We start from the raw sequence: 13,618 nt of genomic DNA on the forward strand, positions 1-13,618 counted from the left end.
CTCCGGCCCGCGGCCCGGCCGGGTACCGCGCACCTGCTCCCGGACCGCGCACCTGCGCCGCCCCCGCGCGGCCCGACCGGAGGCCCGGCTGGGTCCACCTGGGGGCCCGACGCGGCCGCGAGCCGGCGAGCATGCTCAGTCGGATCCTGACCCATTTCTGCGGCCGGGCCCGCGGCGGGGGTCGGGGCGCTCCCCCGCGAGGCTCGCCGGGTACGGGGAGAGAGGAGAGCGGAGCTGCGTCACCCCGCCCCCGGCAGCGCTCCCGCCTGGCTACTACCGGCGACTACCGGCTCCCGGGCGCCGTGAGAAATCTGCAGCTCCATGTTTTCGCCTCAGCCTGAGGGGGCGGGGCTCGGGGCGGGGAGGGGCGGGGCTGGCAGGGGCGGGGGCAGCCCGAGGAGGAGCTGGGGGCCGGCCTGGCACCAAGCGGTCCCGCAGTCTGGAAAAGAGCAGCTTGCACTGCAGGGCCGGGCCGCTCAACTTCTGCAGGCGCCTTAGAAAGCCCGTCTTTCCTCACTGACAAAACACCACAGTGGTCACTAGAGAAAACTTAGAAACTCCAGATAGTCACAAAGGAGGAGACTAGAACCCCAAGCCCGCCGCTCAGAAGCCTCCGGTGGACGTCCCGCTCCTGCGGCTCCGCGCGCGGCGGGGGCGCTGCCGGCGCGGGCACCGCGGCCGCAAGGGGGCCCTGCTCGGGGTAGGTCCGGGGTCACGATCCCAGGGCGGGTCCAGAGCCCCACGTGTGGGAACCCGGGACCCACGCCGAGACGGCCGCGCGGGGCGGGCGCCGGCCCGGGACAGCTGGGCGCGGGGTCCAGTCGCGGGGCCGCGGGGACCGAGGAGCCGCCCCCCGGCCCTGGCCCCTCCCCCGCGGGCCGGCCCGCTGCCCCGCCCCGCCCCGCCTCGTCGCGCTGCCGCGAAGACCCGGCGACGCCGCGCGCACTGGGCATGCTCCGCCCTGCCGCTCGGCCCCGCTGCGCTGCGGGAGGCTCCGCGCTCCCGCCGACCGCAGCCCGCGCCGCCGCCTGCGCTGGGGCAGAGGCGGCCGCCGGGAGGCTGCGGGCGACGGCGCGGCTCCCGGGCTGGCCATGGCTAGGGGCGCGCGGCAGCCGCCGTGGTGGCGAGGCGGCGTCAGGTTAGCCGGGCGCCGGTGGGCGGGGGCGCGGGCGGCGGGGAGCCCCGCACCGCGTGTTGGCCGAGTCGCCGCCGCCGGCAACGCGGCCGCGCAACTTTGGGACTCTCGGGCTGGAGGGGCCCGCGGCCGGGGCTGCGCTCCGGGAGGCGCCCGGGTCCCCGCGGCGGGCTCCTGGGTCGCAGGATGCTGCGGGATCCGGGAGCGGCGGGTAGGGGACACGGCGTCCCAGGCTCGTGCCATAGCCTTCCCACGGCTATAGGAGCGTGGTGTCCACAGCGCGCTGCCGAGGAGCCTCCCGGTCTCCGGGGAAAGGGGACGCCAAGCCGTGGCGGGGCCTTCGCCGACTTCAGGTCGCCCGGGTCACCGGGCCTCAGTGTCCTCGGGACGGGGGGTGGCGGTGGTGCACTGTCCCCGGCCCGCAGGCCCTGAGCACGGGCTGCGCGTCCTGGTGCCGCAGGGGTGCGGGGATCTGTGGGCGCCGCCAGCCGCCGCCTCCACTGGAGCTCTCGGAGTTTGTCGCATTTGACTCCATAGCAAGTTGACATCGAATTGCTTCATGGCGTGGAGTGGGTAAACGTGTTTCATCGGCTTAAAAAATTGCAGAGCCGATTTATTTTAAGCTCGACCATTAACCGGCCTTCCCCTCCGAAAAACTTGAGCTTGCAAGTTGCAGAATTTTTAAAGCAAGCTAGCCAAAAAGAAAAAAATGTATGCGGGTCCAGTACCCGCTCACACTGTAGAAAGTAATGTACTGTGGTTGAATGGTCACTGTTTTTAAGCATACTCGTTGCAGAAAAGTTGGGTTACTGTAGCCATCTATATTGTGCGTTATTTTGGCTTTATGTTAAGAACTTGGAAGCGTCGCGTCGCAGAAGCGCAATTTTTTGTGTGTGAAGTTTTCTCACTTTTGTTTCTAAAGGAAACATTTTTTTCTCAGTTGCTACTATGCTGAACATAGTAAAATTGTTCAAGATGAAACGCAAGAGAAAATTTATTTTCAGAAGGGATTAAGTTAGAACAATGTAGTTCTACTGGGTGTTTTACTTTTATGGAAAACGAAATTTGTAGGTCCCACCACCGTTTCTGCTGGTTCTTAAAACATTTAGTACTATTATCACCCTTAGGATTACTGGATTTTAGGAGCAGCGCAAACAACCTTTTTCCTAGTGGGAACTAGTTCCACCTCTGACTAAAGCTCTAACTCTCAAGCCAGTTTCCATAAGTACCACTTAGTGGGTTCAGTTGTTTTATTTATTAAGGTTATTACAAAACATCCGGTTTGCGTTCTTCATAGACTTAGACTTTTGAGGTGCATTTGCTTTTCACTGGGTTGTGAGTAGCTTTTAATGTTTGTTCTTTCGTGAGATGGCTCCAGCTCTCATTCCAGATGCTCCAGACCATTTCCCCAAGTGGGGTCTGTGTCGTGCCTGTAGATGACCGAGATGTAATAACAGGAGTGAAGTGTCCAGACAGTAAGAGCAGCAACATGATGACTCTTTCTGCAAATTAGGCCTGCAGTCCTCCATTTTAGCCAAAGAGTTTGGTTGGTGGTGTTCATTGCCCTAAATATTTTTCTTAATATAGTTATATAAGAATTTAGAAGTTTGAAAAAAGCCCGACACAAATACTGAGAAATTGTGCTTCCCTTTTCTATAAAAATGCATCCAGTTCAAAATCTGCCGTGTGTACTACATGTATGTACAGCTTATCCGTTCCGGCAGGGCCCGTGTTCTCAGGCTCCATTCCTCAGTGGGTGTTCGAACCGTCTACCCTCACCCTTGGCTTTTTGCTGACCTGGAGGAAGCAGCTAGGCCTGAGTTTCCGCTTTGTGAATGTGAGGTTTGATACAGATCCATAGGCCCCCGCCTTGTGGATCTGAAAATTCTACCTATTTTATCAGTGTTAGGAAAGACAATGAAATTTAACAGAAGGCACATTTAAACACTACTCTTGGCTTTGGGAACTCCACATTCTGCTAACCTGAAACTAACAAAACCAACAGGAGTTAGGTTGAAGAGAGGTTTTATTACTGCTAATGAAAAAATAGCAGAGTAGACTTTGTATTCAAATTCAGAAACTGAAACTAACAAAACCAACAGGAGTTAGGTTGAAGAGAGGTTTTATTACTGCTAATGAAGAAAAAATAGCAGAGTAGACTTTGTATTCAAATTCGGAAACAGGTGATAATCTCTCCTCTTTTGTACCTAACTGTTGGGTTCTTGCAGCTCAACTGCTGGGCACATAGATTTTACTTTGAATTCCATGTCTTTAGGTTTCTATAGTGCATAGTCCTATTAGTCACATTGGATATTCGTGGCAAACTATTGCCTTTAAAAGTACAGCTTTGCCCATTCACGAGACCGAAATTTATTCAGTTCCTTGTTTGCCTTGCAATTTAAAGATTTGAGGCCATTTAAACTTTGCTTAATTTGAACTTTTTGTTCTATGCAAGAACTTCCAGATACTGAAATATCAAACAAATATTGTGGCAAAGTTGCTTTTAACCCCCAACAAAGTGCAGTCAGATTTGTTAGATGAGAAGCATTTTCTTGGAATTCAGAAATAGTGCAAATAAGGTCACTTCCCTAATTCAGCATCTAACCAAGCATTTGGGATGTGGCTTGCCCTTTTCTAGCCAAGCCCAGGAGGACACTTGACAACACTTTGTGATCTATGGCAAATCACTTTAAAGTCAGAAACAGCCTTAGGTGCAAATGATTGATTTTAAGTTTGCAGGAAGACCTCCCTGGAATCGTTAAAGGATTAAGGGGCTTGGTTGATTATGTGATAAGAGCCAGTTAAGAGCTGTCAGAACTAGTTTCTAAGTTATACTCAGAAGTCCTGTGTGTTGATTGGTCTGCCTCTGCTTGAGCCCTTTACTCATTAAACTATTCATTTTTCTTCCCCACAATCTTTTATAGTTAGGCCCCTAAGGCTGCAAAAATGAGTGAGACGCAGTGATTCACAGTCTAGTCAGAGAGACAGGCTGGAGCACAAAGTCAGTGCTGCCAGAGACGTGTCTTGGGTTGGGAGGGGAGGGGCCTCGTGAAAATAGTGACATTTCCGTAGGATCTTAAGGAATGCCTAAGGAATTGGTTAGGCGTCTTCTACCAGGGAAGTCCAGGCAGACAGACCACCATGATGGTAGTTAGGGTAATGCCCCTCCCACCCAAGATGTCCACTTCGGGACTGTGCAGATGTGGTTAAATGGATCTGGAGATGGAGAGATTATTCTGGATTATCCAGTGGGCCCCATGTAATCGCAAGAGGGAAGCAGAGGTCAGTGTCAGATGCACGTGAGGAAGACTGGCTGGCCATTGCTAGCCTTGAAGATGAAGGGGCCAAGGAACGGGGGCAGCCTCTGGAAGCTGGTAAAGGCCAGGACACAGATTGCCGCCCCCCGAGCTTCCAGAAGGAGCACAGGCCTGCCGGCTCCTTGATTAGCCCATCCTGACCCATGTGGAACTTTTCACCCACAGAACTGAAAGATAACAAATGTGTATAAGTCAATAAACGACTCGGTGCCTTAGAAAGGAGCCATAGAAAGGTCATCCAGCCACATACAAAGAAAGATTTGGTGTGATGGAATCAGGGGTCAGGGCAAAGGAGTTTGGATTTCATCCTATTAAAGATACATGATGGGAAATCAACTGAGGATTTTTAAACAGGAGCATGTGATGGACAAACCGCTGCCAGTTTTATCTTCCTGAAAAAAGCAGTATACAGCTAAACCCCAGGTTTCACAGGGCAGTTCGACAAAGGGTGTGTAACTAGAGGTGGTCGGGGGCAGATGGGAATCTGGAACCAGCGTGTCGTATAATTCAGTTCTCTCCATTGATCTGAAATGACATTAGTGTGCATGTGTGGAATTAAGAGCTTAAGAAGACTTGTGTTCACAGCTAGCAATGCAGGAAGGACGTAGAAAGTGAAGCAGAGGGCGAGTCCCGTTCGGACTACTTTGTTGCTGTTCATTGCCCTCTTAACCGGCAGCTGCTCTGCTGAATACACACCCGTGGAGACCAGATGTGGGCAGGGACCTACGGGAAAGTCAGGGTTAACATAGTTACCTTGAGAACGATGCCACATCGCCTGGGCCAACTCTGACCAGTTGGTAGGAGCTGCTTGGCCATGTCATGGGCTTGTACAGGCTCAGCTGGGAAATTCCAACAACCTGTCAGCAGTGTTTGCTGTGGGCTCCATATTTGCTGGGGGATGGGCAACAGCTACACTACCAGATGCCCTAACCTTTGGGTTTAAATATAAGAAATTCAGTCACTCTCTCCAAACATATTATTCAGTCTCTTTTACGTACAAGGGCTTAACAGTGTATAAAAACGTATGGTCTGGGCTTCCCTGGTGGCGCAGTGGTTGAGAGTCCGCCTGCCGATGCAGGGGACGCGGGTTCGTGCCCCGGTCCGGGAAGATCCCACATGCCGCGGAGCGGCTGGGCCCGTGAGCCATGGCCACTGAGCCTGCACGTCTGGAGCCTGTGCTCCGCCACGGGAGGGGCCCCAACAGTGAGAGGCCCGCGTACCGCAAAAGAAAAAAAAAATACGTATGGTCTGGTTGAATTGACATCTCTGTGTGTCTGGAAAACTTCATCTGAAGAAGTCTTCTACCTTAGTTTACAGGAGTGGCTCCAAGTTGAAACCTAACTATATGTAGAAAAATTAGTAAGAGAGAACAGATTTTTCAGACAACATGGTGCAGGAAGCCCTGCGTTGGCAAAATGCGATCCTGGGAATGACAGTAAGACTTGATGAAAACTTATCTTAATGAAAATGAAACTGTGGATCTATATTGTTTAGCTTCCGTTTGCATAACTTTGTAAGATTTTTACCCATACTTATATAGTGATGCAATAATTATTGTTTTCCGCTATACAGGACAAGCTCAGTGTAAACCGTTCTATCTGTCTTGAATCTCCTCTCCCCTGGGCTCTGGGATACGGGCCCCTCATTCTCTGAGGGTCTGTCCTCCCTGGGTTCTAACCTTAGTCCCCTCATTATGGGGCCCGCTGTGCTCCTTCTGGGTGATTTATTTTTCCTCATGACTGCATCAGTCCCCCACACACCGATGTCCCCAAATCTGTACCTTCAGGTAAGCCTCTCTCATTCATTCACTGATTCATTCAGCAAATATAACCTGAGAGCTTATAACCTAGCGGAGGGATGGACGTGCACAAAGACGATTACAGTGAACATCTGAAGTTCTGGGTGAAGGTTGGTGAGAAAAGGGGTCTCCGGGGCTACCTGGGCAGTCCTGGGTGGCTTTGAACTTGAAGGCTGAGTAGGGGTTTGCCAGACGTGTGAGAACATGGAAGGAAGCACGGCGCAGAGGTGCCAAGGGAGCTCCAGGGATGAGGTTCCAGAGGCGGGCGGGAGTCAGAGCAGGAAGGGTCACGTGTGTCCTGCCGTGGACTTCAGGTGTACGCCGGTGGCGGGATGAGCACCTGGAATACGCCTGAATCAGATCTCTCAGAGTCAGCCCACTTCAGCAGCGCATGGCGTGTGGATTGCAGGCAGGCAGGATGCGAGGCAGGATGCGAGGCAAGTCAGCCAGGATGGGGGCGTCCATCAGAGTGATGCTGGTGGAGGGGATGCGGAGCACTTAAACCAGGGACAGACCTGGACGTGGCGCCATGTGGGCAGGGAGGGAAAGCAGGCATCGTAACGCCCGTGCAGTTGGAGCATCTGTCAGGTGTGTGCCGACACCTTCTGGAGGGGTTGCGGGCAGAGAGACTGACTCTACCTCAGGTGCTCAACCAGGGGGACCTGAGGCTGGAGGAGCGGGAAAGCCCCCCACGCAGGGGGGGCTGTAGACGGAACTGCACTGCTGCAGGGCACAGACTTTGTGAGACAGGCGTGGGAGAGAGAAAGAAGGGATTAAGTCCCTGGTGGTTGTCCAGCTTTTGGACAGAAGCCTCTGGGGCTTGCCAGTGAGACTGAGAGGAAGTCGGTGTGGGTGGACTTACTAATTCTGGATTTAGAAGGTAACTCTTGTAGAAGCTGGGCTGCAGTTGACTTTGTCATCAGTGGCAAAGAAGAAGCTTGCTGAGCAGATGTTTAGATACCATCCCAGCCCTTTCCTTCCATTGAGGATTTGAGTTGGCTGAGGGCTCGAGGAAGACTGTAAGGGAAGAGATTGCTCCTTAAAAAATAATAATAATAATAATCAGTGGGTTGGAGTAGTTACCCATTGACAGCGCTGGAGGTGGCGGGCTGGATTCATTAAAGCAGTAGGTCTCCTAGACAAGACGGGATGTGCATGTTCCCACGTCTGTACCTTTCTGTACCCTATTGAAACTCTGTGGTATTTGTGGCAGTGGGGACCATCCCAAGTTGGCCAGCTAACCCCTTTCTCCCCTGCAAAGGGGTAGGCAGGTGTACAGCCGCTGTGCTTTCTTACAGGTGCAGAGCCCACTTTCTCTGGTCCTCGGCAGGAGACGGTATTGGAGTGAAGACTGACTGCGTTAGTGCTTGGCTCCCACCCAGTCCCTCCTTCTGGGTCTTCACACCCTGGGATGGCCGTGGGGTGGCTTAAACTTCCAGCAGCCATGGAGCCTGCTTGCTTCTCAGATGCTGTTGTTAGTTTCATTTTGTAGATTTCTCCTGCGATGCTAGAGCCCGGGCTGGGCTGCACTGCCCTGTTACTGGATGTGCTGGAGGGAACGGTTTTGTCCTTCAGGGTTTGGACAGCCCTAGATGACTTGGTCTCTGAGTGAGTCTGGCTCTTGTTAGACTCCCCAAAGGTAACATGGCTTTCTCCGTTTTAAAACACTTTTGAGGAACTTGAAATTAATTTCCAGAAAATATCTGAATATTACCAGTCCTTTACCTTACTGGGGGCTGGGCATTTCTCCCTGTACATCTGACCCCAGGACCTATCGTGGACTTGCTTCCCTCCTGCCTTTGTAGGGCATCCATCCCTTCCTCCAGATTTTGGCTGTCTCCCCTTCTCCTTTCACTGGGGTAATGGATCTCTGTCCCAAAGTCCTCTTTATCATTGCTCCTAAGAAGCGCCGGAGGCCCTCTTATTAAGTAGAGCTTCTGGAGATGTGCCCTGACGTGCCAGCATTCTTGAGATGAGCGCACACAGCAGATCCACTGCATGAGTCCTGTGGAAACATACTGTAATGAAGTTTTTTTTTGTTTTTTTTTTTTCGCGGTACGCAGGCCTCTCACTGTTGTGGCCTCTCCCGTTGCAGAGCACAGGCTCCGGACGCGCAGGCTCAGCGGCCGTGGCTCACGGGCCCAGCCGCTCCGCGGCATGTGGGATCTTCCCGGACCGGGGCACGAACCCACATCCCCTGCATCGGCAGGCGGACTCTCAACCACTGCGCCACCAGGGAAGCCCTGTAATGAAGATTTTTGTTTTTAACTGCGAGGCCGTGCTCATTCCACCCCTGCTTGCTAAACTGAGCCATTACTCCTGCTGGGGAAACTGTCCTGTCTCCCTTAGTCACCCTTCAAGACTTGGCCAATCCCAGTGAACGTTCTTTGACCTTTCCAGCTGGCCCTCATCTGAATTTCTGTGGTATTTACCCAGTAGTGTTTAAGTATGTATCATTTTGTATACAGGTTATCACCAAGATTGTAAGCACCTTTAGGGTAAAGACCTGGTCTTAAAAGTTTTTTTAAGCCCCACAGCAGTTGGAACCGAAGTGATAATAGTGGCCTCTTAAATACTTGGAGTTCCGCTTAATTGGGGTGACTGAGTCCTAACTGTTTTTATCACTCAGATGAATCTGACTGCCCCACTGAGAAATTGTTGAGAACACCCAGAGAGTGTGCTCAGCCTAGCAGGGCCTTCTCCCGTCAGAGCTGAGAGAAAAGCAAAGCTTCCTTCAGAGATTCCACGTGGAAACGACTGAATCCACATTTTCAACTTTCTTCTGGTGTTTTTGTTAAGATAATTTTCCATAGTGCCCCGCTGAAACCCACTTCACTTTGGGGGAAGATGGGCCTTAGGAGATACGCATTAAACTCAGCTAGAAGGTTATTCCGGTCCAACTGAATTTTGAAAAGTATTGCTCTATGCACAGAATTTTAAAATAATAATAATTCTTTAAATAATACATAATCACAATATTTTTAAATTATCATTTTAAAATAACAATTATGACAGTTTGGATGTTAGTGGCAATTAGCCGGTTTGCCGGGGCTGTGGTGTCCACTCCCAGGTCACCGTGGGCAGGTGATGGAGCCCTGGGGTGATGTGGTCCTGGAGTGGCTTCCATGCACAGGTTGGTGGCTTGGCCTCTGCCACTTCGGCTGTCACTGTAGACAGATCTACATGGTCCTTCCCCACGTCGTAGGCTCGTGGCAAGGCGAGGCTGGGTAACGTCCTTGGTGTGTCTTGTAAACCATAAATGCTAGGTGAGTATAAGGGATGTTGCCTTCATGCTGTTAATAAGAATGAAATCGAGCAGAGTGTGAATTCAGGATCTCTTCTGATCTGTTTTCCCTGACATCCAGTTCTCAGAGACTCTAGTAAGAACACTCGTGTGATTTGGAAACACGTTGGTCGTACAGTTACACTTTGTGAAAACGGGCTGGTAAAGGAGGGAGAAAGGAAAGAATTTTAACTACTCTCTGCCGTTACTGAGCATATTTTCTCAAATAGATGAGATTCTATCCTGATGAAAGAAGAAACCCTGGGTGATCCAGTTCCTCTGCCGTGACTCTGAATGGCCTTAATCAGACACCAGCAAGACAAGGGATGAGGGATGGTCCTGACGCTGTGAAATATAAATTCCATTTCAGCAGCCACAGGAATGGACATTTCAGGCGTAGAAGAGAGTCCCGTAAACCTCACTCACCTCGCAGGCCCGAGTCCTCCGACGGCGGATCCTGTGGCCCCCGTGGTCCCTGCCCAGGACCTCTGCTCCCAGGTCCACGCGGGAGCACCTTCCTCTCCTGCAAGGGAAGGATGTGCTGTGAAGACTGAGCTCTGGGGAAACCTTGGTTTATGTTTTAAAGTTAGATTTGTGGGAAAGAATGGACACAGTTACCTGGAATTCCTAAGCAATGGGTGGAATTTGGAGGAAAGCAGGGCCAACGTGGATGCCCAGTGAGTTAGTCAGCTGTTTAAAGGAAAGGACCCAGAGCGGTTTAAGCTCACCCAGTGGGTAGCCAGGTGCTTGCCCTGAGGGGGGCGGCAACCCACCGTGACCACAAACCGCCCTCGTCAGGGGCAGAAGCCCAGCCCCCGGGGAGAGGGCGGGAGGAGCACACCGACTCACATCACACAAGGGGGAGGGTGCTGACGAGGTGACATTTGAGAGTGAGAATGGGGGCGAGCAGCAGCCTTGCCGGCATCCCAGGGGCTCGGACCAGAGGGAGGAATGGCGCAGGCGGCTTCCCGCGAGCCTGGCGTCTTCCGGGGTTAGCGGAGCCTAAGTGGCTGGCAGGGAGCGAGAGGGGCAAAAAGGTCAGAACTTGAGGCCGGGAGGCAGCGGTGAGCAGATACTGTAGTGGCCGTGGGAAGGCCTCTGGCTTCTTTTTTTTTTCTTTTTATAAATGTATTTGTTTATTATATTTGGCTGCGTTAGGTCTTTGTTGCTATGCGCGGGCTTTCTCTAGTTGCAGCGAGCGGGGGCTACTCTTCGTTGCGGTGCATGGGCTTCTCATTGCGGTGGCTTCTCTTGTTGCAGAGCACGGGCTCTAGGCGCGTGGGCTTCAGTAGTTGTGGCACGTGGGCTCTAGAGCGCAGGCTCAGCGTTTGTGGCGCACGGACTTAGTTGCTCCGCGGCATGTGAGATCTTCCCCGTCCAGGGCTGGAACCCGTGTCCCCTGCGTTGGCCGGCGGATTCTTAACCGCTGCGCCACCAGGGAAGTCCCGGCCCTCTGACTTTTACCCTTCAGTGAGGAGCCCTGGGAAATGTGCATTGTGCTAACTGAAGAGTGTTCCTGGTGTGTTTTCCTTGAGGCCTCCCCATGCACAGGCCGCTACCAGACATTTACAAAAGTACGTAACGAACGCCTGGTGCCCAGGATGGCGGCAGGTATTTGAGCACCAACCACACCTTTCTGTAGCTCAAATAGAATTTATAGAGAGTTTGTCCGGTCACAGCATCGCCAGGATAACAGTGATACCCCCCCGGTCACAAGAGCAGTTGCAGGGCCTCTCTGTCGGGCATTAGCAAGTGAAGTGGAGCTGGCAGGGCCCGGGCAGGGGCGCAGCAGGGCCTAACTCCGTGGTGGGCCTTGGTCTGAAGAGGGGGCGCTCTGTGGTGTGGCCACGGCACCCAGGTCCTCACCGCCGTCCACGCGAGCAGCGAGGCTCCATGGTGGCGCTGAGCGAGAGCCCCGCCCCTGCCGCGGGAGGAGGGTCCCTCCCCGCAGCCCCCAGCCACTCCATCCCACCTGCACGTACAGGCGCCGCTAGGGACCCAAGCTGCTTCCCCTCTGTGTTGAGGTGAGGCATCTGGAGGGTGTGGGTGGAGGTCTGAAGGCTTCGGGAGCTGGCGCCCTGTTGTACAGGATGGAGGGAACACTCAGGAAGGTGCATCCCCAGCAAACGACAAGTCCCCACGTGCTGTGTGGTACCCAGGCCACTTCCTGGCCATCCACCAAGTCCCGGACGGCTGGCAACCTGGTGCTGTACCCTGACTGTTCCCTGCAGGGGGACCTTGGTCTGGACACAGACACCTCCCTGTTCCTCCCCTCCACAGCTCAGCCACACCCCTGCTCGTTGCGGTCACAGGATGGTGGATTTGGAGGAGAAATAATCATCCCTTAGGGAAGGATTCTGTGGGAAAGGGCCCCCCTCAGTGCACACAGTGCATCACCCTTGGCATTTGGGAGGTGGTCCCTGTACAGGCAGATGGGGTTGAGAAAGGGGCTTTCACTGCCACGGCCTTAAGTGTTTACGGCATGTGCCAGAATCCGCGAGAAAATCTAAACTCGCAATCGCTTTGGGCCTAAACATCATACTTAGGAAGCAGGTTAAGAATATTGGTCTCTGATTTTGGCAGGCGGGGTGGGGGAGCGGATTGCCCCTCTGTCCAGGCAGCCGGGGGTCAGCGTGTCCATCCAACATCACCCCAAGACGTCGAATGCTCTGGCCACTTCTCCAGGCTGGCCTGTTGATGTGTCCAGGCTCCCATAGGCCCACCAGCTCCTGTCTGGCTTCACTCTGGACTGAGGAGCTTATGCATGAAATACATCAAGAGCGTCTCGGGAAACGGGCCTGCAATGAACAAGAATTGAAGGTTGGCTGAAGTCGTGCTGTAGGTTAGCCAGTAAGAGAAGTTAACTGAACTAGGATGAACATATGTATCTCCCTCCATACACGTTCCAAAGAGCAGGGAGGATGTTTGGAAAGGACACGTTTTTTAAGAGGTGGTGGGAGATGCTGGACAGAATGTCTAGTGGTAGAGCTGGCAGAGAGAGACAGGCAGCTCCAGGTGCTTCTGGACCAGCCTTAGGTCCCGTGTGGGATCTGACCATCAGAGTTTCAAAGGGAAGAGAAAAATGCCAACACAGCCTCCTCACCTTTTATCTGCATCTTGATGTGTTTCAGGAACAGGTCTGGTAGCACGAAGGCACCATCCACCAGTGTATGTGTCCCATCTGTATTCAGTTCCCAGGTTTGGCTTATTCCCTGGCCCGTCAGATTCCTGAGGAAGAAGTATCTCTCTGAGCAATTAAGAATTTACATTAATTGGGCCCAAAAGTGTTTTAGCTTATTCATTTAGAATGACAATTAGAAGACATTAAATACACCCTAAAACATCAATAAGCTCTTCTAAAAGACACGCTTGTGATTAGAATAGTCCTCCGTGCCTGTCTCAGCTGCTAGAACAATGAAAAATGGCCTTTACGGAACGAGAGGTTTTAATGTGATATCAGGTCTGACGTGGGCGTGACGTTTTATCCTGGTTTGAAGGCGATAAATTGTGTGACCCTAGGCAGTTGCTTACCCTCTTTGGTCTCCCTTTCTCATCTTGCGTTAAAAAAACGCCTTTGAGAGGAGACACCCAGGTTCTTCCAGATCTACTGCTCCTGTTCTGTGAACAAACCCATGTGATGGGACCATTTTTATGTCACCTGACGATATTCATTGTCTGTAGGGGGAAGCCTTTAATACTCTTCTTTTTCTCTTTCTCCTTTTCTAACCATTATATTTATGAGAGTTTTATTTTATATGATTCTTACTTTTGACCAGAAAAACGTACCCTGTGGAAAAAACGTGATGATTATCCAAAAAGGGTTTCTTCATACGATGCACCCGTAAAAAATGACGTATTACACAGATGGCGTCTCTGGGCCTGTCATTCATTGTTAGGTTTGAAAAACAGTGATTTAAAACAGATCCGTTTTGGAAAACTGGGTGCCTTTTGTGTATCAGAAAAATAGAGGCCTGAACATCAGTGTCGCTGATAAAGTAGGAATGAGACCTTTTGTTCTAGCTCCTTCTGAATTGTTCAGCGAGCTTGCCGGCCTTGTCTGTGGGCGCGCCCCATCCTTGGTGTTA

At 52.4% G+C, this 13,618-nt stretch overlaps 1 protein-coding gene across 2 annotated transcripts in view; it reads left to right on the forward strand.

The window, feature by feature from the left end:
• Positions 1–518: 518 nt before the first annotated feature.
• The window catches only part of MFAP3L (microfibril associated protein 3 like), a 43,216-nt gene continuing 30,116 nt past the window's right edge, over positions 519–13,618 (forward strand). The window contains exon 1 of one of the 2 annotated variants that reach the window (XM_060101574.1): positions 519–700. The gene's annotated coding sequence lies outside the window, so the exon portion shown is untranslated. Of the gene's footprint in view, positions 701–1,051; positions 1,139–13,618 lie in introns of those variants that run through there. The other variant, XM_060101573.1, reaches the window with a different exon arrangement.

This window comes from Mesoplodon densirostris, chromosome 6 (assembly GCF_025265405.1).
Source record: "Mesoplodon densirostris isolate mMesDen1 chromosome 6, mMesDen1 primary haplotype, whole genome shotgun sequence".
Taxonomy (NCBI): Eukaryota; Metazoa; Chordata; class Mammalia; order Artiodactyla; family Ziphiidae; genus Mesoplodon; species Mesoplodon densirostris.